This window comes from Diorhabda carinulata, chromosome 3 (genome assembly GCF_026250575.1).
Source record: "Diorhabda carinulata isolate Delta chromosome 3, icDioCari1.1, whole genome shotgun sequence".
NCBI lineage: Eukaryota > Metazoa > Arthropoda > Insecta > Coleoptera > Chrysomelidae > Diorhabda > Diorhabda carinulata.
The window spans coordinates 35478356-35501266 of NC_079462.1; the positions used below are offsets into that span (position 1 = coordinate 35478356).

Sequence of the window (22911 nt, forward strand, 5' to 3'; positions counted from 1 at the left end):
GGATTATTTTGCAAAACCGCGTTTCTTTTACGATTTAAAACAGTAAAACTATGAGAAATTTTCATTCCGGCTATTTCTACTAATTTTTTTTATAAATCCGCCGTAAAATGGAACATTTTGAGACCAAGATCATTAAAATCCATCCATTTTTCGATTTTCTAGAGCCCCAAAAAACCAGGTGACCGTGAAAGTGTATAATTACCGCATAGTTCAGTAAATTTTCAGTCTATGGTGTTTAAATAATTCATTTTATGATTATTAAGCTTTTTAGTAATGATATGCGAATACAATTCATTCATTAAATGTATATAAAATAAAAAATTATTCAGTACCTCTTTAATATAATCACTATAATCCAACTTGATTAATACACTAAATTTTATCCACCTTTTTCCAATGATTGTAATTTTTTTGAAGACGTTGAAACTACCGACAAAAATAATAATTTACACTCCTTAAATTAATCGGTTATTTAAATATAGTTTCGATATGATTATCTGATAATTCTTAATAGAGATGAGGAATCATTAAACGTTTATAAAGTATCACTCATTAATCAAATTTTATTTATCAAATACGTAATCATGTGTCATATCTGTGTATTTTTTTATCTATAGTATGAATTTTTAATGTCGTTTCATGGTAAACGTTCGGAATTTCTCAACTTCACATAATAAATACAAAGATATATCTTGAAAATGCAGAATATGCTGTTCAACTGTATTGATTTCCTAGAAATACCATCAATTATTATTCAGGTCAACGTCGTTTTGTTCTAGGAAAGTGAAAGTTCGTTTAGAAAAAAAAATTATTTGATATTTATAATAAAACTTCCATTTTAAAGTTCGTAATCTCAAGTTAAATGACAAAATTTGGTATTTGGAAATTCAATATAATTATCTTCTTATAATATTGACATCAACGTTCAATAATTCTCATTTTATAAGGCGTTTTTGTCACAAATGATAAAGTTAATAAGGTAGTTGACCCGCTTATAACCTTTTAAATAATACAAAAATCTAAATGTGGGCGGTTTTGTAAATAAAGAATTTGCAGTGGGATCGTTTTTATATCATCTTCGCAATATCAACATTATATTTAGAACACGAGTTGAATCACAATATGTACACAAAAAAAAAATAAAATTGAAATTAGTTTACAAATAAGCGTCATTTTAACAATAGATAGATTTGTTTAGGTCCAAATAAACATATATTAACAAATTCTTGTAATTTACTTTTTTTTTTCTAAACAAATATTTCAAAAACAAAGTTTACAATTTCAAAACACTGGGTGTACTACAATATTAGTTCGTACCTGTTTCTCTACCTCAAAAAATCAGATGAAAAAAAATTAATATCGTATATTTAGAATCTGGATATCAATGTCAAAATAATTTTCTGAAAAAATATAGCTACTAAGGCAATCTATCAAACCTATAGATACTCGGGTTGACCTTCTAAGCCAAAGCAAACTACAAATTATCTTGATTCATGCTTATATTAGGTTATTTAAAAGGTTATATATCGTTGCTTCCATTAAAAATCTGATTTATAGGAGAATTATCTCGACAAGATAAATGATAAAAAGACATTTGCGAACATATGTCAAAATTTATGAGGTGGTAAGGCAATAAATGGTATAATCCACTTTGGAAATGACTTAATATTGTTTCAATCTTGAAAATAATTTTAACAATTATCGTTGTATCAACAAGCTTTCTAAATAATATAGAATGTAAAGTTTTAAAATTGTCAAAACCCTTTACGAGGATGGTTTCAGAAGTACCTGCTCTGTACTAGAGATGGTACAGTCGATGTTTTAAGTTTGAAGACACCACGTTTATGTAAACATCGTTATGTGATGTAAAACTTTTATTCAAAAGGCATCAGCCTAATTAATATAAAAGCCGAACTAGATTCTACTCTGGGTGAGACTGCTTCGTTATAAATAGTAAACTATGCATCAAATGAAGTGACGCCTCCAGATTGTTGAAGAAAATCTGGGTGATCGTCGATTGGAAGTGCATAAGCAGACATTTCAAAAAAAAGATGTTTTTGTGTAAGCAGTTAATGGCTATTTTCAGTAGCTTGACGATTATTATTGAAAAGTGTCGCTGAGAAAAGTGTATGGATCTAAAAGGAGATTATGTTGAAAAATTTTTGTGTTTTCTTTGTTGCGGGGAATTTTTCAACATTTCTCATGGATAAAATAACAGTTTACGTTGTTTTATTGGGTGCGGTACCTATATAAAAAACGTGATGTATTATTCAAAAATTCGATTATGTAAAACAGGTCATTCACAGTTTCGTTTAGCAATTATGACTTTTATTTAGAATATTTTCTAAATTCCCACATTGGCGTTTTTACCGCAATTATTTGAATAGAAATCCCTAAAATAATATTGACAGTAAAGACATCACATCAGTTAAACATATAAAATTGTGCACAAAACCGTTAAAACGATTTTCATTGAATTTCTATTTGTTAAATTATTTAAAATCATTGTCTAAAGTCCATAAAATAATACATGTTTTTTTGTTTCCGTTATTAATTTTTAGATTAATTACCCGGGCATCCTTCACTGCTATAAATGAGAGTTTTGTTAAAAAGTATATAATGATCAGCAATACATTCAAACAAAATGTCATATTCTGACAATAAAAATACTATTTCCCCTGGGACATGTCACTACAAGCTTGACTCAAGAGATATAGTCAATGAAAAGTTGGAATGTTGTTAGTTTCATATATAAACTAGCTTATACCCGTTTAAAAGGCAAATAAATACAAATGGCGATTTGTTTTTGAACAATACAGTTTTCTAAAGACGCTCGAAGATTTATTGTTCAAAAAAACGGTTTCTAAAGACAAATGACAGTTGTTTTTGAAAAATGCTATTTCTAAATGCAAATTACGGATGTTTTTTATTTGAAAAATTCAGGTTTTAAAGACAATGAATACAAAAGGCATTTTTCTCATGACAATTGAAGGTTTATTGTTCAAGAAAACGGTTTCTAAAGACAAATGACAGTTGTTTTTGAAATATGCGGTTTCTAAAGACAAATTATAGATATTTTTTTGAAAAATTCAGATTTTAAAGGCAAATGAAGGCAAATAGCGATTTGTTTTTGAAAAAGGCATTTTTCTCATGACAATTGAAGGTTTATTGTTCAAGAAAACGGTTTCTAAAGACAAATGACAGTTGTTTTCGAAATATGCGGTTTCTAAAGACAAATTACAGATATTTTTTTGAAAAATTCAGATTTTAAAGGCAAATGAAGGCAAATAGCGATTTGTTTTTGAAAAAGGCATTTTTCTCATGACAATTGAAGGTTTATTGTTCAAGAAAACGGTTTCTAAAGACAAATGACAGTTGTTTTCGAAATATGCGGTTTCTAAAGACAAATTATAGATATTTTTTTGAAAAATTCAGATTTTAAAGGCAAATGAAGGCAAATAGCGATTTGTTTTTGAAAAAGGCATTTTTCTCATGACAATTGAAGGTTTATTGTTCAAGAAAACGGTTTCTATAGACAAATGACAGTTGTTTTCGAAATATGCGGTTTCTAAAGACAAATTACAGATATTTTTTTGAAAAATTCAGATTTTAAAGGCAAATGAAGGCAAATAGCGATTTGTTTTTGAAAAAGGCATTTTTCTCATGACAATTGAAGGTTTATTGTTCAAAAAAACAGTTTCTATGGGCAACTAATAGTTTATTGTTCAAAAAAACGGTTTCTTAAGACAAATGACGGTTATTTTTGAAGAATACTGTTTCTAAAGGCAAATTACAAATGTTTCTTTTTTGAAAAATTAAGTTTTTAAAGACAATTAATACAAATGGCGATTTTTTTTTGAACAATACAGTTCTCTAAAGACGCTTGAAGATTTATTGTTCAAAAAATCAGTTTCTAGGAGCAGTTGATAGTTGGTTTTTCAAAAAAACGGTTTCTAAAGACAAATGACAGTTGTTTTTGAAAAATGCGGTTTCTAAAGGCAAATTACAAATGTTTCTTTTTTGAAAAATTAAGGTTTTAAAAGCAAAAATGAAGACAAATAGCGATTTGTTTTTGGAAACGGCATTTTTCTCATGACAATTGAAGGTTTATTGTTCAAAAAAACAGTTTCTATGGGCAACTAATAGTTTATTGTTCAAAAAAACGGTTTCTAGGAGCAGTTGATAGTTGGTTTTTCAAAAAAACGGTTTCTAAAGACAAATGACAGTTGTTTTTGAAAAATGCGGTTTCTAAAGGCAAATTACAAATGTTTCTTTTTTGAAAAATTAAGGTTTTAAAAGCAAAAATGAAGGCAAATAGCGATTTGTTTTTGAAAAAGGCATTTTTCTCATGACAATTGAAGGTTTATTGTTCAAAAAAACAGTTTCTATGGGCAACTAATAGTTTATTGTTCAAAAAAACGGTTTCTTAAGACAAATGACGGTTATTTTTGAAGAATACTGTTTCTAAAGGCAAATTACAAATGTTTCTTTTTTGAAAAATTAAGTTTTTAAAGACAATTAATACAAATGGCGATTTTTTTTTGAACAATACAGTTCTCTAAAGACGCTTGAAGATTTATTGTTCAAAAAATCAGTTTCTAGGAGCAGTTGATAGTTGGTTTTTCAAAAAAACGGTTTCTAAAGACAAATGACAGTTGTTTTTGAAAAATGCGGTTTCTAAAGGCAAATTACAAATGTTTCTTTTTTGAAAAATTAAGGTTTTAAAAGCAAAAATGAAGACAAATAGCGATTTGTTTTTGGAAACGGCATTTGAAGGTTTATATTTCAAAAAAACGGTTTCTAAAGACAAATGACGGTTGTTTTCGAAATATGCAGTTTCTAAAGACGAATTACGGATGTTTTTTTTTTAAATTCAGTTCTTAAAGGCTAATGTAGGTTTGTCTCTGACAGTTTTCCAAAGAAAAATGAAGCTTTGTTTAAAAAAAGGCAAATGATTTTGTTTTGTTTTTGAAAAATACAGTCTTTAGAAGGACAGTTTACTTTTCAAAATAACAGTTTCGGAAGAGCAGGAAGGTTTACTTTTGAAAAAGACAATTTTCAAAGACAAAAGAGTTTGATTTTCATAAAAAACAGTTTCTAATTGCAAGTTCCTTCTTCATCATAGGAATCGATTATTTCTACAGTTTAGAATATTTTTTTTTCTCGTAAAATCAGTTTTACGAATATTTTTAAGTTTAAAGAGAAAAAGTCGGACGAAAATTTATAAAACAAATAGGATGGTGTTTGTTTCCATAATATCTATTAAGTTCTGAACGTGAAAAAATATGTTTGAAATTACACACTCGTGAAATAATAGTACTCATATCCATATGTAACATTGAAGATAATTTTCAACGTTAAATCTCTGATGAAATTGTTTCAATGGGAAGTTATCATCAGAAATTGAATATCTAATAAATTCCATTGTGTCTGCGCGACGTTTTGAACTTTGTCATCGAAAAGACATTGACAAATTGTTTTTAATTCGCATAAAAGTTCGTATCCGGTATTATGTACTTTCACGGTAAATTAATTCTGTTTTTTACTACTTTAATCGGGGAAATTTAGCATTTATATGTTGTTAGTGAGTATCTACTTATTTCCAGTATCGGAGTCGACGTACCAGAATATTTTTTCGTACAACATAGATGGAAAAATATACTTTACTCGTTATCCTATTCGATCATGTTTTTCTTGCTTAAATAACCTTTGATTTTTAGGTCATTTATAGAATTTACCACAGGAACATAATCATACCAATATCATCAATTTTTCTTATCACTGCTTTCTCTTTACCAGAATTTAACAACGTTGTACTTATGTTGTAAGGCATCCTTTAAAAATGATTTTATTGCCTATTCGTTCAAATAAAAGGAAAAACCACAGTATCTGAAATCAAGAGCCTTATTCGCGGTAGATGTCCTGAATATGTTCTGTCACCAGATTCATGCGCAGTTTGAAATGCGCAGCACAGATTTCTAATTCCGAACGTGTTCTGAATGTATCCCCGGACATGGGTAAGGATTTACAATCTGGCGCATGTGCATTGATCCTTTTTGTGATATTTACCGCGAATTAACATCCAAATTATCTACCGCCAACGAAACTAAAATTATCTAAAGTACGCTTTAAATCTAGTACAATATGTTTTGAATTTGGTTCTGTGCAATTTTGTTACAAGCAGTCAAATTTATGAATCACATTGGGTTAAGGTAACTACAACCTTTCGACGGGTTACATGATATTAAACAGTAGAATGGATTGAATCGACAAACTCGTTGATAAGAATATATCGCACAAGTTATTCCAAGTTTTCAAATCGTAAATCAGTAAATCAAACACTATCGATAAACAAAACGTGTCATGACAAACTCTAGTTTTAATCAACAGCTGTTGAATGTTTTGGAATGTATATGTATCCAGATTTTTCAAACTTAATAGCCTTTGTATTCAATTACAAACTTTTTTTACTCAATATTTGAAGTATGAGTTCGAGGTACATTTGACCGTTTTGTATAATATCCGAATCCGCTTAGATATTACTGAATTTTGACGACGAAAAGAATAGATCAATCAATGATTTTCCGTATATTTATAACTTTCAATTCCATGAGAATGTTTTCAATTTTTTTATTTTTAACAATATCAAAAGAAATACGAGAGATTTAAAAAAGAACGTTCGTGTTCAGCGTTACGTTATTTTTTGAACACATTGTATTTATTATCTCCCATTATGTTTTTCGGTATTACCATTAAATTATCCAAATAGAAAAGCATTAACTAATTAATCACTTTTATTATAATAATGATTATAAATAGACGTGTATAATATCTGATGTTGATTATTTCACAAAGAAAGCTGCAATTCTAAAACTACCAGAGTCCCCCTGATTATATAAATCTATAAATATTTATGTGCTAATACTCATGTTTAATTTCACAGTTTTTAATGATAAACGAATTCCAATTATTATTATTTTTAAAGCTATGATAGTAACGACGCATCTACGAGGTATATCCACAAATAATTCCCGTTTCTATTTTTGTTGTTGTTTTGACTGAAGCAGAAGAAATATACGCCATTTTTAAATCCTTTTTTTTTATTACGATAACGCCCCGATCTCATTTTGTGAACATGACAAACAAAACTCGTTCGGAAATTTGGCTGCGACGTGTTTAATCATCCTCGTAACTTCCTGTAAAATTTGAAAAAAACTAATACAATAAAACTACGAATAACTCAAAAAAATTTTTAATGAAGTGTTGGAAATATTTTATGAATTAATATATGGGTTTGTAAGAACAACAACAACGTGTGGTGAAATAATTAAATATTGAAGAATTTTTAATGAAGGAATTTATTTTGTTTAATTTTAGTGTGTCGAGTATATTTTTGGAAAATGTTGATAAACAGCGAGGCGCCGATGCTATAACATAAACACAACTCTCTGTCACGTTTCGTTGTGGACAAAATCTAATTTAAGCACAAAAATAAATAGATCAAAATCAACTTATATCGCCCGATAAGTTCGATCAATTTTTTTATACAGATTTTTAAATTATTGGCGTAACATAATTTTATGCAATCAAAATTTTGAAATTGTGGAAAATTGTAAATAATTCAATAAATCAAATAATTTATTTTTTGAATAAGTTTCATTGCCACGAATTCTTGAGGAATCTCCTACAAATTCATTCAATTTTCTCAAAAATACCAGAAATTTTAGTTGCTGTTTCGAAAGGGTTTGATGTTAAACCTCCAATAAAATATTTTTGGGGTATTAAGCAATTTTTCAATTGTTCACTCTTCCGAAGAACTACAGTACCATTAACGAATTCTTCTGATGGATTATTATTTTTCTAATCGTTATAAACTGTAGAAATATTTTACAATTATTTCCGTAAAAATATCGAAACTACGCGTAACATACAAATAATTGATTATTCATGATCTTATTTATTCATAAACGCCTGCTTATATTATCGATAAAAGATAATTGTAATAAACGTAAAGAATAAACGTCTGGCTCAATAATATTATGCATTAATGTAAATCAAATTATGTCACGAAGAAAATGCAATTGAAGGAAGCCAATTACGATCTGGTTTATTACTGTTGATAAAAATAGAAGCAAATTAGTGGATAAAAAATGCGACGACTCGAAGAATTTCATTATGACGAAGGTTGCTATTTAAGTTTTGATACATGGCAACACTGATGTGAATATGTCAAATCTGTTCCGACAATTTTAATGGGTGAACGTACTCAGAACGTATTGTCATACGACTGCTATTTGAATTATTTACAGATACTTGATACATTCAACTTGGTCAAAAAATACCATGACTTTCGACGTGGACTGAACCAACAGCAACATTTGGCTGTCATAAAGATTTGTTTACATTAGATACCGTATAATTGATTCAAAGAAGGTAACGAATCGTAGATCTATGCGTATGAACCCGAAACTAAACAACAATCGACTGCATTTTTGGAAAAACTGGACATGTCACCACTTTTTCATTAGAGCAATGTAGAACGATCAAATCTGAATGGTACAACATCATTTTTTTGCCAAAAGTGCTCGACAAAATCAGGGAAACCAATCGCGGAAGACGAATCGTTATCCCCCAAGACTATGCGAGTTCTCTCACGTCAGTTCAAAAAAAAACTTTTTTGCCGCCCATATATCGAAAATAAATTTCAAAGTCAACGTTTTTGTACATCCGAAGAAGCGGTTGCTTTAAACCAAAACGAAGTCTCTATCTTGAATAGAACCTGAGATATAGATCTTTGAATGTAGAAAAATTGCCAAAAACCTACAAAAATCCATAACTCCACATTGAATGTCCGCGCCTAGCTCCTCTCCAACTCAACCGATTTAAGTTTTGAAAAGCTCAAAAGGAAGAAGGTATTTCAGCGAGTGTTCTTAAAACAAAACGAACTCTGTAGCTATATTAGAACCTGAGATATAGATCTTTGAATGTTGAAAAATTGCCAAAAACCTACAAAAATCCATAACTCCACATTGAATGTCCGCGCCTAGCTCCTCTCCAACTAAACCGATTTAAGTGTTCAAAAACTCAAAAGAAAGAAGGTGTTTCAGAGAGTGTTCTTAAATAAAACGAACTCTGTAGCTATATTAGAACCTGAGATATAGATCTTTGAATGTTGAAAAATTGCCAAAAACCTACAAAAATCCATAACTCCACATTGAATGTCCGCGCCTAGCTCCTCTCCAACTCAACCGATTTAAGTTTTGAAAAGCTCAAAAGAAAGAAGGTGTTTCAGCGAGTGTTCTTAAATCAAAACGAACTCTGTAGTTATATCAGAACCTGAGATATAGATCTTTGAATGTAGAAAAATTGCCAAAAACCTACAAAAATCCAAACTCCACATTGATTTTCCGCGCCTAGCTCCTCTCCAACTCAACCGATTTAAGTGTTCAAAAACTCAAAAGAAAGAAGGTGTTTCAGTGAGTGTTTTTAAACCAAAACGAACTCTGTAGTTACATTAGAACCTGAGATATAGATCTTTGAATGTTGAAAAATTGCCAAAAACCTACAAAAATCCATAACTCCACATTGATTTTCCGCGCCTAGCTCCTCTCCAACTCAACCGATTCAAGTGTTCAAAAACTCAAAAGAAAGAAGGTGTTTCAGAGAGTGTTTTAAAACCAAAACGAACTCTGTAGCTATATTAGAACCTGAGATATAGATCTTTGAATGTTGAAAAATTGCCAAAAACCTACAAAAATCCGTAACTCCACATTGAAAGTCAGCGCCTAGCTCCTCTCCAACTCAACCGATTTAAGTGTTCAAAAACTCAAAAGAAAGAAGTTGTTTCAGAGAGTGTTCTTAAATCAAAAGGAACTCTGTAGCTGTATTAGAACCTGAGATATAGATCTTTGAATGTAGAAAAATTGCCAAAAACCTACAAAAATCCAAACTCCACATTGATTTTCCGCGCCTAGCTCCTCTCCAACTAAACCGATTTAAGTGTTCAAAAACTCAAAAGAAAGAAGGTGTTTCAGTGAGTGTTTTTAAACCAAAACGAACTCTGTAGCTAAATTAGAACCTGAGATATAGATCTTTGAATGTTGAAAAATTGCCAAAAACCTACAAAAATCCATAACTCCACATTGAATGTCCGCGCCTAGCTCCTCTCCAACTAAACCGATTTAAGTGTTCAAAAACTCAAAAGAAAGAAGGTGTTTCAACGAGTGTTCTTGAACCAAAACGAAGTCTCTATCTTGAATAGAACCTGAGATATTGAGAATAGAACGTGTGTATGTGAAAAACTCCCATAAGTAATGTACAGGGGGAAATCGCATTTGAGTATAACTTGAGAATGGTGAAAATTAGAGGAAATCCGATGGTTGATGGCTGATCTGTGCATCAATACCTTTCATTGAAAAAAAAAATTAAGTAAATCGGTTGGGTAGAACGCCTGAACGGACTCGGAATGGAAATCATCAATTTTTTTAATATATAAGATTTGCATTTACATTAATTTTCAAATGATGTATTGATAATGTTGAAATTTTGTCAATATCTCCGCTATTACCTTGTAAAATCAATAATCGTTCGAGTTTATTATATATATATGGTAATAATTACATATTGTGAAATTTTCAATTTAATTTATCATTATTTTTGTTCAAAAAAGTCAATCACATATTCATTCACAATTGCTGCCCTTGAGGATAACGACTTTTCGGAAACTATGATAATGATCAAACTGGAAATCAACCTGGATCACGTTCACGGTTATTCGGAAACGGATCGTTATCATTTGATAGGATCCTTTCTACCTTGGCAGACCGATGGGTCAATGGAAACAGCTGACGAATTGTTTCGTTTGTTAATGTTTTTTTCAACTTCAACATTATTAATTCCTTTTATATGGTTGTCTATAATTAGTTCCCATAATCAGTATAATTGATAGAGTACTGAAGCTTTCGGGTTTTATACTTTTAAGCATTAAAATTTGGAACAAAATGTGACCAATCACATCAATAAAAATCAGAAAAGATTTTTGTAGATCATGTAGGTCCATTTGACCAGCAAAAATTGATAAAAACGTTCGGAAATTGTTATGTTTTGTTTTAATATCCGCAATCAGCTGATGATCCATCTAATCCAGTCATGTCAAAGATATGGCCCGCGGGCTGCTTTCGGCCCGCGGGGCCGTATCAATAAGGCCCGCGATCGCAATGTACCACAGAAAGAAGAATCATGTTTTTTCGTGTTTTTAGACTTCATTCGATGTTTTAAATACTCGAACTCTCAAGTCTACGGATGTTTATAAGTAATCGCCATCTATTAGCAGCAAAAGAAAATTATAAAAATTCAGTTTCTTAACTTTATTGAATGAAAAACATGAAGAAACCTTCTGTTTAGTTTGCATTGCAATATTTTTCGTGTATAAAATTAAAAACCGCAATTTATGTAATAAAAATGTAAATATAGTTTTGATTATATTCATACCGAAACCTTTTAAACCAGATTCAACACCAATAATAAATATAACGAGAAGTGTTATTAAACAAATGAACAGAAATAATTTTTGCAAAATAAAATTTTGAAATAGTTCTAATAATATTTTATTATTCGGAATCAAAGGAAAATGATAAAATCAATTTTCATTAAAATAAACAACTGGTAGTGATATCATAAACATTTTATTTCTGAATAAAACTTTTGTCTGTCTTGGTTCAAATTATAACTCTCGATATTAACACCAAATAAGCACTCTGTCTATTCGATATACGGCAATTAACTGAGTATGAGACAATCGCTGTAACGAAAGAAAATATTGACCTGATTTCACATAAACATCGATGGATTCAACACAGTATTAATAAGATCGGTATCTGCAAGTTAATGACAAGGTATGTATTCATAATCATTGAATGACATCACCTTATGATTTTGAGTGTGGAGGAAGCGATTTTAAAAGATATTTGAAAAATGTCGATACATGTAGTTGAATGGCCCAAGTACAGGTATGACAGTCACGAATGAAATCTAATGGAAAATTAAAGAAATCTTTGAAAGCTTTGAACGGTTTGCCGGTATTTCTACAAGACTTTGTTTTACATTAGTTTTCTTTACATTATATTTTTTTATTTTATTCTATTCAGTACTTATTTAACAATGTACGTTAATACAAAATGTAATAAGATATTATATACAGTATAGTTTCGTAAAAAATCGATAAACATACAATCACTGATTTTTTAAGAGGTATAGGATTTGATTTTGAGAGAAACCACAAAAAATTTGCAAAAAAATGATGAAATCTTTATTGGAATCGATAGAACGATCAATATAATTTAATGTATTAAGATGATTTCGTGCAAATGTTGACCGCGGCTCCACTTTAGTTAGCCCATGACCAAAGTCCGATTTTGGCACAATCTATCCAACATATCGTACGATATTTCACGAATAAATGCTTCAATATTGGCTTCCAGTACGTCAATCGCTGCTGGTTTATTCCTGTAGACATTAGCCTTAACATAGAACCGTAAGAAGTAGTCCAAAGATGTTAAATCACACGATCTAGGCGGCCAATCGAGGGGCCCCAAACGTGAGATAAACTGTTCACCGAAGACGGTTCTCAATTCGGCCGTACGGTATGTGGCATCGTTTTGTTGAATTCACATGTCTAATTCTTCCATTTTGGTCAAAAAAATCGTCAATCATAACACAGTAACGTTCCGGCAATCGTCGTTTTTGAAGATGATGCCACCGACCCATAATCCACACCAAACAGTGACTTTTTCGGGATATATTGGTAGCTCTTGCAATATTTCTGGGGCTGGTCTTCATTCTAGATACGACAATTTTCATACCTGACGTATCCATTCAACTAGAAATGAGCTTTCGATAAAAAAATGGATCTTCCTCCAACTTTACCAGCGGCTTCAATTTTAGCACCAGCCGTATCTTATAAGGTTTTAGATCCAAATCTTTTGATAGTGAAATTCAATACTTTGTAACTGTTGTTCGTTCGTAAGTCGAATCATGATTCACAAGACACGATTCATTCGTCATCTTTCCAAAAATGTCCCAGCAAAAAAATCACTCGTTATATTCGCTAAATTCATTTTCACTTAAAGTTAGATGTAGTGCGATCTAAGACGCATATCGCACAAAGATCTCATTATAAATTTAGAATCGTTTACAGCGATGACATCAGCAAGTTACGAATGAATGAAAATCCTGAAACGTTTCATTTTCTCGGAAAGGTTTTTATTATGTAAATTTTACGCACAATCTATACCACTGTCAAAGAGGTCATTAACGTTGTGTAAAAAATAATAATCATTCAAACTAATCCTTGAAAAAATATATAATAATTAATATAGTTACAGGAAATTCCAGAACTATCTTAAAATTTACAATATAAAATAAAATTTTATATTATAACATTTGTTCTAAATATTGAAACTGACCATTCCGACAATATACAGCGTGGTAAATAATAAATGACGTTTTTGCGTGTGTTAACTGGGGTTAATTAGAATCTGTATAACCACACTCAATTGTTTCATGTGGCGTATTATTTAAACCAGAACAAAACCAAAGACTAATAGGCGTGAAGAATTCGTAGGTATAATTTGGTCTATATATAAAATATAAAAACGTCGTGGGACACTCGGTATATTTGTATATGACAAAATACTTATAGTAAAATCATTAAAATTTTTATGTTTGGGTTAAAACAAGACTTAACGACTAGAGAAGATTGTGGGCTAAGCATTCGAAATTCCTTCAATTCCCTTTCTGAAATGATGATAAGTCGTGCGACGATAAAGGCGTACTGAGAAGGGCTGAAAAATGGATTTAAATTCAAAGGAGCAATTTTTTAACAATATTAGACTTTTTTCCTTTGGATTTAATTTTCCATTAAATTGTTATAAACGGTTTAATTCGATGAACTTTTTATTAAAATGAAGTTAAACTTTGAACACTTTTTATATACACCCTGTATCAATAGAAAAGTTTTTCAACATAGATTCAAATACGTTTGACCTTGCTAAAAGTAGCCAAACAGAAACGATTTTCATATCTTTAAGGGTTTCTTCGTAAAAAAATAATTTATAAGGGTTTGCAACGGTCAAATTTTTTACAAAAAAATTAATAACTCAAAAAGTACGCATTTTTGGAAAAAAGTTTTTAGACAAAACTATACTGAAATTTTACGTAGATTTCAAAAATGTACTAATATACAGGGTGTTTTATTTAAAATAACAAAGTTACAGTCGAAAACCGAAACTTACAAAAAAATTAATAACTCAAAAAGTACGCATTTTTGGAAAAAAGTTTTTAGACAAAATTATACTGAAATTTTACGTAGATTTCAAAAATGTACTAATATACAGGGTGTTTTATTTAAAATAACAAAGTTACAGTCGAAAAACGAAACGTACAAAAAAATTAATAACTCAAAAAGTATGCATTTTTCGAAAAAAGTTTTTAGACAAAAGTATACTGAAATTTTACGTAGATTTCAAAAATGTATTAATATACAGGGTGTTTTATTTAAAATAACAAAGTTACAGTCGAAAACCGAAACTTACAAAAAAATTAATAACTCAAAAAGTATGCATTTTCGAAAAAAGTTTTTAGACAAAACTATACTGAAATTTTACGTAGATTTCAAAAATGTACTAATATACAGGGTGTTTTATTTAAAATAACAAAGTTACAGTCGAAAAACGAAACGTACAAAAAAATTAATAACTCAAAAAGTATGCATTTTTCGAAAAAAGTTTTTAGACAAAAGTATACTGAAATTTTACGTAGATTTCAAAAATGTATTAAAATACAGGGTGTTTTATTTAAAATAACAAAGTTACAGTCGAAAAACGAAACGTACAAAAAAATTAATAACTCAAAAAGTACGCATTTTTCGAAAAAAGTTTTTAGACAAAGCTATACTGAAATTTTACGTAGATTTCAAAAATGTATTAATATACAGGGTGTTTTATTTAAAATAACAAAGTTACAGTCGAAAAACGAAACGTACAAAAAAATTAATAACTCAAAAAGTACGCATTTTTGGAAAAAAGTTTTTAGACAAAACTATACTGAAATTTTACGTAGATTTCAAAAATGTACTAATATACAGGGTGTTTTATTTAAAATAACAAAGTTACAGTCGAAAAACGAAACGTACAAAAAAATTAATAACTCAAAAAGTATGCATTTTTCGAAAAAAGTTTTTAGACAAAAGTATACTGAAATTTTACGTAGATTTCAAAAATGTATTAATATACAGGGTGTTTTATTTAAAATAACAAAGTTACAGTCGAAAACCGAAACTTACAAAAAAATTAATAACTCAAAAAGTATGCATTTTCGAAAAAAGTTTTTAGACAAAACTATACTGAAATTTTACGTAGATTTCAAAAATGTACTAATATACAGGGTGTTTTATTTAAAATAACAAAGTTACAGTCGAAAAACGAAACGTACAAAAAAATTAATAACTCAAAAAGTATGCATTTTTCGAAAAAAGTTTTTAGACAAAAGTATACTGAAATTTTACGTAGATTTCAAAAATGTATTAAAATACAGGGTGTTTTATTTAAAATAACAAAGTTACAGTCGAAAACCGAAACTTACAAAAAAATTAATAACTCAAAAAGTATGCATTTTTCGAAAAAAGTTTTTAGACAAAAGTATACTGAAATTTTACGTAGATTTCAAAAATGTATTAATATACAGGGTGTTTTATTTAAAATAACAAAGTTACAGTCGAAAACCGAAACTTACAAAAAAATTAATAACTCAAAAAGTATGCATTTTCGAAAAAAGTTTTTAGACAAAACTATACTGAAATTTTACGTAGATTTCAAAAATGTACTAATATACAGGGTGTTTTATTTAAAATAACAAAGTTACAGTCGAAAAACGAAACGTACAAAAAAATTAATAACTCAAAAAGTATGCATTTTTCGAAAAAAGTTTTTAGACAAAAGTATACTGAAATTTTACGTAGATTTCAAAAATGTATTAAAATACAGGGTGTTTTATTTAAAATAACAAAGTTACAGTCGAAAACCGAAACTTACAAAAAAATTAATAACTCAAAAAGTATGCATTTTCGAAAAAAGTTTTTAGACAAAACTATACTGAAATTTTACGTAGATTTCAAAAATGTACTAATATACAGGGTGTTTTATTTAAAATAACAAAGTTACAGTCGAAAAACGAAACGTACAAAAAAATTAATAACTCAAAAAGTATGCATTTTTCGAAAAAAGTTTTTAGACAAAAGTATACTGAAATTTTACGTAGATTTCAAAAATGTATTAAAATACAGGGTGTTTTATTTAAAATAACAAAGTTACAGTCGAAAACCGAAACTTACAAAAAAATTAATAACTCAAAAAGTATGCATTTTCGAAAAAACTTTTTAGACAAAAGTATATTAAAAATTCACGAAGATATCAAAATGTATGAATATACAGGATGTTCTATTTAAAATAACAAAGTTATAGTATTAAATAATTTAGTTAGAAAGATCGTATCCGAAAATCCAAACGTAGGAATTTTCATGATTTTACTGTTAGTATTTTGCCATATACAGATAGATTAACACTTCGTGGGACACCCTGTATACATATTAAAGAATCAGCGTCAGATTTTACTGCAAGATGTCATGAAAATGAAAACCGGCGTAAAAATAGGAAACCCTTGGCAAAAATTGTAGTCAAACTAAATTCAATAAAATAATATTTTTATTAAAATCAGATGCATTTATTGTAAAATTATGGTAATTATACACTTTCACGGTCACCTGGTTTTTTGGCTCTAGACCAAGATCATTAAAATCCATCCATTTTTCGATTTTCTAGAGCCAACCTAACCTAACCTAACCTAACCTAACCAAAAAACCAGGTGACTGCGAAAGTGTATAATTACCATAATTTTTTGTAAAGGATTATTTTGCAAAACCGTTTTTTTTACGATTTAAAACAGTAAAACTATGAGAAATTTTCATTCCAGCTATTTCTACTAATTTTTTTTATAAATCCGCCGTAAAATGGAACATTTTGAGACCAAGATCATTAAAATCCATCCATTTTTCGATTTTCTAGAGCCAACCTAACCTAACCTAACCTAACCTAACCTAACCTAACCTAACCTAACCTAACCTAACCAAAAAACCAGGTGACCGTGAAAGTGTATAATTACCAAAATTATTTTTTAATGTTTAATTAAAATCTACGATTTATTTTCAACGGATTTATTAAATAAAAAAAGCCACCAAAATCTACAAAAATAAATTTGAAATGTCACAAGGTATAAAATCCCGAATTTACATTGTTCGATTAAATGTGAATTGATAATTTTCACGCCGCCCACTATATCGGTCTATATTACATCATTAGTGCATCTGCAAAACCGTGTCAAGTTCAACTCATGCTATTAACATAATCGAACAAAAATAGATAAAAAATAAACTTACTCCGACTTACGTACAGATTACGTAAATAAAACGAACTACCAGACATACCAAGTAATTTTAGAATAGTAAATCCACTTGAATTAACCAATAAAGATACTAAAATGGTGCAAATTCCGACATCGCCTATTTTTATCAAAGGTGTTAAGTAAAAAGAAAATACCAAATAAATGTAATTTTATCATTAAAACACATAATATCGCGTTAAGCTTAAACAAAATAAAAGTTGAAGGATATTTAATTATTGTCACTAATCTGTAAAGTCAAAACAGATGAAGCCATCAACGGAAAACAAAAATACCCAGCGGTTTACTTCATATTTAGCATTTCGTAGTTTTTCTTCAGCGGTGTGGCGAAAATAACGCAACCCACCCCACAAAGTAGATGATAATTAACAGGCGAAGAAAGCGTACACCATCCAAAACCCCATGCCTAGCTAGCTGTCAAATAGAATACTCAAATAATTAATAAACATTTCAAATTTTTACACAGAAACGAGAAAGTTGGTAACAAAGTGTTTCGTAGCTTTTTGAAAGTCTTCAATAGTTTTCTGAGGTGTTGGAAATCATCATTGTTTAACAGTGGAAATCAGAAGAAGACACCCAGCGATAAATCGAGTGTAACATTGCTTCGAATTACCTCAAATATTTACTAGTTTGACGTGCTTTATGGGAGATGGTATGAGGAATCCATCTTGAACATATTTTCATCTACCTTTTTTTAAAACACTTGTCAATAATTTTACGCATGGCATCGATGTTTTTCATTCTCTCTTCTCTGATGGTTCACCATCAAAAACTTCCACAATCAATTTCTAAATTGCCACTGGCTTCGCAAAAACAAACGTGAAGGTTCACAAATTTGAATTTAGGTTAGGTTAGGGTTTTCTACACCTGCTTCAAGGGTTAGGGTTTGTCTCATCCTCTTCTTCTTGGAATTGAAGAATTAAGAAGAACTTAAAAGAACCCAAAGAAAGATAATGAGAACTATAACAGGCCCAAAGATAACACAGGAAGGAGAAAGAAGAAATAGAGAGAGAGAGAGAGAGAGAGAGTGAACTGGGGAAGGAGAATAAAGTGAGATACATAAAAGCACAAAACCTCAACTTGGCCGGGCACATAATGAAAATAAAACCAATTGAAATAATCAAAAGAATAACGCAATGGATGCCAAAGAGAAGAGGCAGGTTGAGAAAGACTTGGGGAAACGAAATAGAGGAGGACATAAGAGCACTCAATATAGAAAACTGGAGAGTAGAATGCCAGAAGCACCCAAAACAAACTATAAAAAATTAGAAAACGAGGAGTAATCCACATGAGATTGAAAAGCTTGATGATGATGATGATGATGATGATGATTCGTGATATGCATGAAATCATCATCATAGATGAAATTGTACTGATCGGTCTATCGATTCCAATCAATTTTTTGTGGTTTTTTTTCCCAAACAAATCCTATACCTCTTAAAAAATCACTGATTATAATAGGTACACACCTTTTTGTTAAATCCAATGTCTGGCGCCGCCCAAACAACAATTTCTTTTTCAGAGAAATTTCGTAATTCAAATTACAGTATTGTCGGATAATTTTTCTTGGAAGCAAGTAAACTATTTCTAGTTGGTAAAGATCGTAATTTTGTTTATCCGAAATAAATTGTTTTTAATATTATTCACACACTACAATTTGCGCAGCTTTCTCGATTTATACCGTAGGCATAAATCACATGATTTTACATAATCAATATCAATCAATTATTTATTATTATTCAACACATTCGTTCTTGTTTGAATAATGATATTGAAACTTTCGAAAACCTCATCACGTTTATTATACTTAAATTTTAAGTACTAAAATCGTTCCCGATCCATTTGCCACTGACTTATTATGAGGCATTTATTTAAGTTTACACATTCGTCATAATAAGAAGCATTTTGTCTCATTTTTGCCATTAAATTTTTCTTGAATCATGATTGCTGTATACCTATTGTTAAAATATAAGCGTTGTACTTGAAAAGATAATATAGACGATAAACTTTTGACCTGTCCAACTTGTATTTACATAAGAATTTTTATGAATAATTTGACTATGACTTCCTAAATCGTGATTGTTTGGCTAATATTTCATAACTTCATTCATCATCTAATAAATATAAGATTAATATTGTCGGTAAATCTTTTCGAGTCACAGAATAATGATGGTGATATTAACCGCAATCATATGATTCGTTAAATTTCAACAACCGAAATGCAATTCATCATGTAGAAAAGACTCTTTCAACTGACCACCCAAGATGAACGACTTGCCGCAATAGATTTTTTGCGTCTAAAAATAAAAAAATTATTGATGATGACTGCGTATAAAAATTTGTTTCCTTTGCATGTTATTTTTCTAAATTTGTTTCCAAATTTGTGAACTTAACGAATGAAATAAAAATTGAAGGACAAGCTGTCCAGCTATCACACCAAAATTGAATCCAAAGAAGATGTGGAAAATGTTTGCATCTATGCCCAAAGAATGATTTTACCAAGGTCTCCAAGAGCTCGGGTTAACACGATTATTAAGGTTTTGTTTTTGCATAATTATTCAATAAACAAAGTGAACATTTAATCATAATTTCCGATTAAGTATCCATTACATATTATCAAAATACCACTGCAAAAATTCTGTTTGAATTGAGTATAAAAATTTTCTTTATAAATAAAAATTAATCAAATATCTTAAATCTTGTTGGTATACGAGTTTCGAATTTTTTTCATTACATACTTACGAGAAATTGGGCAAACTGTCACCGAAAATTGATCAAATCCAAAACCGCGAAATCATCGACGAAAGTATTTTCGAACCACGTGTGTTGTTACTAAAATTCAACAAAAACCGACCGAAGCGATACACAACGAAATTCGAACTGAACTGAAAACGTTTCGCGCTATCTTCACACGGTTATAAATATGCCTACCTCACCTAAGGACTAACGAGATATTTGTGCCCAATTGGGCATGAAAATTAGGTAAACACAAACGGTCAACGAAAGTGAAAAGATTCATTTTTGGTTTTATATTTCACGAAACTGTACAGCAACTTTAGCACATTCCTTAAACGGTTTTATTATTGAAAATGTAAACGTTTAATATTATCAAAATCTAAAAGGTCATTAATTGAAATGAATTATTACTGTACGCTAGAAAATGTTTTATTTTTAAATTGCAAAGAAACAGAATTACATTGTCACCCCTTTGCAAAAGTTATGAATCTGAAATGGGTCATCAATCTTTAATCTATTATTTATTTGAATGAAAATAACGTAATAAACAAACTAAAACAACAAATGTGTTCAAGATATGGAAGAAAAATAAAAATTGACAGTAAAAAACGATTATATAGTGAGTATAGAAAATACTAACATCCTTGGAATGACAACAACTAATGTATTCAAGATAATTGAGAAAACTAACTTCCAGGATAGCCCCATGGGGTTAAGCTTGGTACTTTCAGAGCAAACCTCGTACTATTAACATTAGCCATTACTTAAATGTCATCGTAAAAAGTTTTAGTTCCGTCTGACTATGAAAAAATACCGAAACGGGCAATGTAAAACTATAATACCTGTTTATTAAATTTTCAAATAGTTCCACAATGAAGTCGAAAATATAAATGACTGAATATTTCTGGTAGCAATCTGTTAAAAATCGTAATAGGAGCATTAACTTATCTTGTGTGTTTCAACACAAGAACCAATAAAATTTAATAGTGGCGTAAATTACGTTTAAAATAAATATACGGATTTATAGTTAAATGAACCAAAACGTTTTAAGGCACTACTAATATATACGTGGTTATACATCTTCTAAATAGTAAGGACAAATAAAAATGCTAAATTTTGAAGCCTCTAACGTCATATCAATCACATTCACACAGTTATTTTCCAAAATTGTAAAAACCGAAGTATATAATGTTGAAACGACGTATTTTTTGGCCCATTTATTGGACTAACTTAATATGTAAATATTTGTTTTATGATATTTTCCAGCCTGATAATTTTATATATTTTTCATAAACAATATTGCGAGTATAAAGCCGATTTAATAAATAAACAAATATCGTTAATTTAAAAATAAAAAAATGTTTGTTGGAATATTACAATTAATTTTAAAGATTATTGAATCTTGGAATTACGCGTGAGCTTCTACGTTTCAGTAATTACCATAAAAATTCTATAATTAACATAATTCAATTATTGTATCATCTAAAAGTTACGCCAATATTTTCAAATAAGAGTTTATTTTCGGATAGAGTTATATAATTTATAGTTAAATATAATGAATTTCATTTAGAGGGCGGCCACTATTCTAAAAAACATTTTGTAATGTCATTTCTGAGCATCTCGATATTTGATTATCATTCATTAGCTTTGTATACTTCGAAGTCATACCATTGTCAAGTTATTGAGACTAGTCCATTTCTAAAGCTTCAATTATTAGATTTTTTTACAATTTGAGGTGAGATCATCTAAATACCAGCTAATATCCGAGTTTCTCAAAGGTGGTGACTCCACAGACGCAACCGAAAATATTTTGGATGTTTCTCCACGTGCATGAAACGTTTGTTTTAGTTAGTTAGTTTTAAAAGGTCAGATAAGGTAATTTTGATCTCACTGACTCCTTTTGACAAGGAATCCATGTCAGAAAATCGATAAAGTATCAAACCAATCTTGGCAACCTCCAAGAGCCTCAGCTACAAATTTGAAAAATAATCGGAGCAAGTTTTTGGGTTCCCCATATTTGTCCAAATAGATCCGAGCTAACCGATCAATCATATAAAACGTATTGTTTCAACGGCTACATATAGAACCGTTTTTTAATTTTTGGATCCTTGTAGACGAAAAATGCAAAATATAAAGCGTTTCATTTCCCAAAGAAAATTGCTTCTCGGTATTTGGTATTAAATTCCAAAAAACCACATTGCACAGTGTTTTAATTTAATCATTCAATAGAGAATGCAATTAACTAATAAAAAACAAACGTACTGTGTTGCGTAATAGATTTTATAATAAGAGTGTGTAAAATTTACACCTACGCATTACATCATTGAGTATTTTAAACATTTGACTAAAATCGGGATTACTACTAATATAAAAACTTGATTCAGTATGCACACTTTATGATACAATTTGTGAATCATCCATTTTTGTACATTAGACAGCTTGTCGTGGGATGAATGGAATCCAAAAATGAAGTTGTAAAAACATAATCGTAATACTTAGAAGACCAGATATGACTCACACAATCGCATTACCTACCTTAAGCACGAACGCGTTCATATATTTCATTCTTAATAATACCATAAATTCTCGAAAAAGATACGTAATCGTACACATTAATTAAAATTATTTTGTATTGTGAATGTTACTTTATAAATCGTCTAAGAT

General features: G+C 29.7%; 2 protein-coding genes across 4 annotated transcripts in view; one reads left to right on the top strand and one right to left on the bottom strand.

Annotated features, from left to right (window-relative positions):
* LOC130891397 (tissue inhibitor of metalloproteinase) overlaps positions 1–20516 on the bottom strand; it is a 37394-nt gene extending 16878 nt beyond the window's left edge. Inside the window, exon 1 of one of the 3 annotated variants that reach the window (XM_057796117.1) lies at positions 20254–20516. The gene's annotated coding sequence lies outside the window, so the exon portion shown is untranslated. Of the gene's footprint in view, positions 1–332; positions 456–20249 lie in introns of those variants that run through there. The other 2 variants (XM_057796119.1, XM_057796120.1) reach the window with 2 other exon arrangements.
* Positions 1–22911, top strand: part of LOC130891792 (synapsin) — a 65270-nt gene that overhangs the window by 31591 nt on the left and 10768 nt on the right. The gene's annotated exons all lie outside the window — the stretch shown is intronic.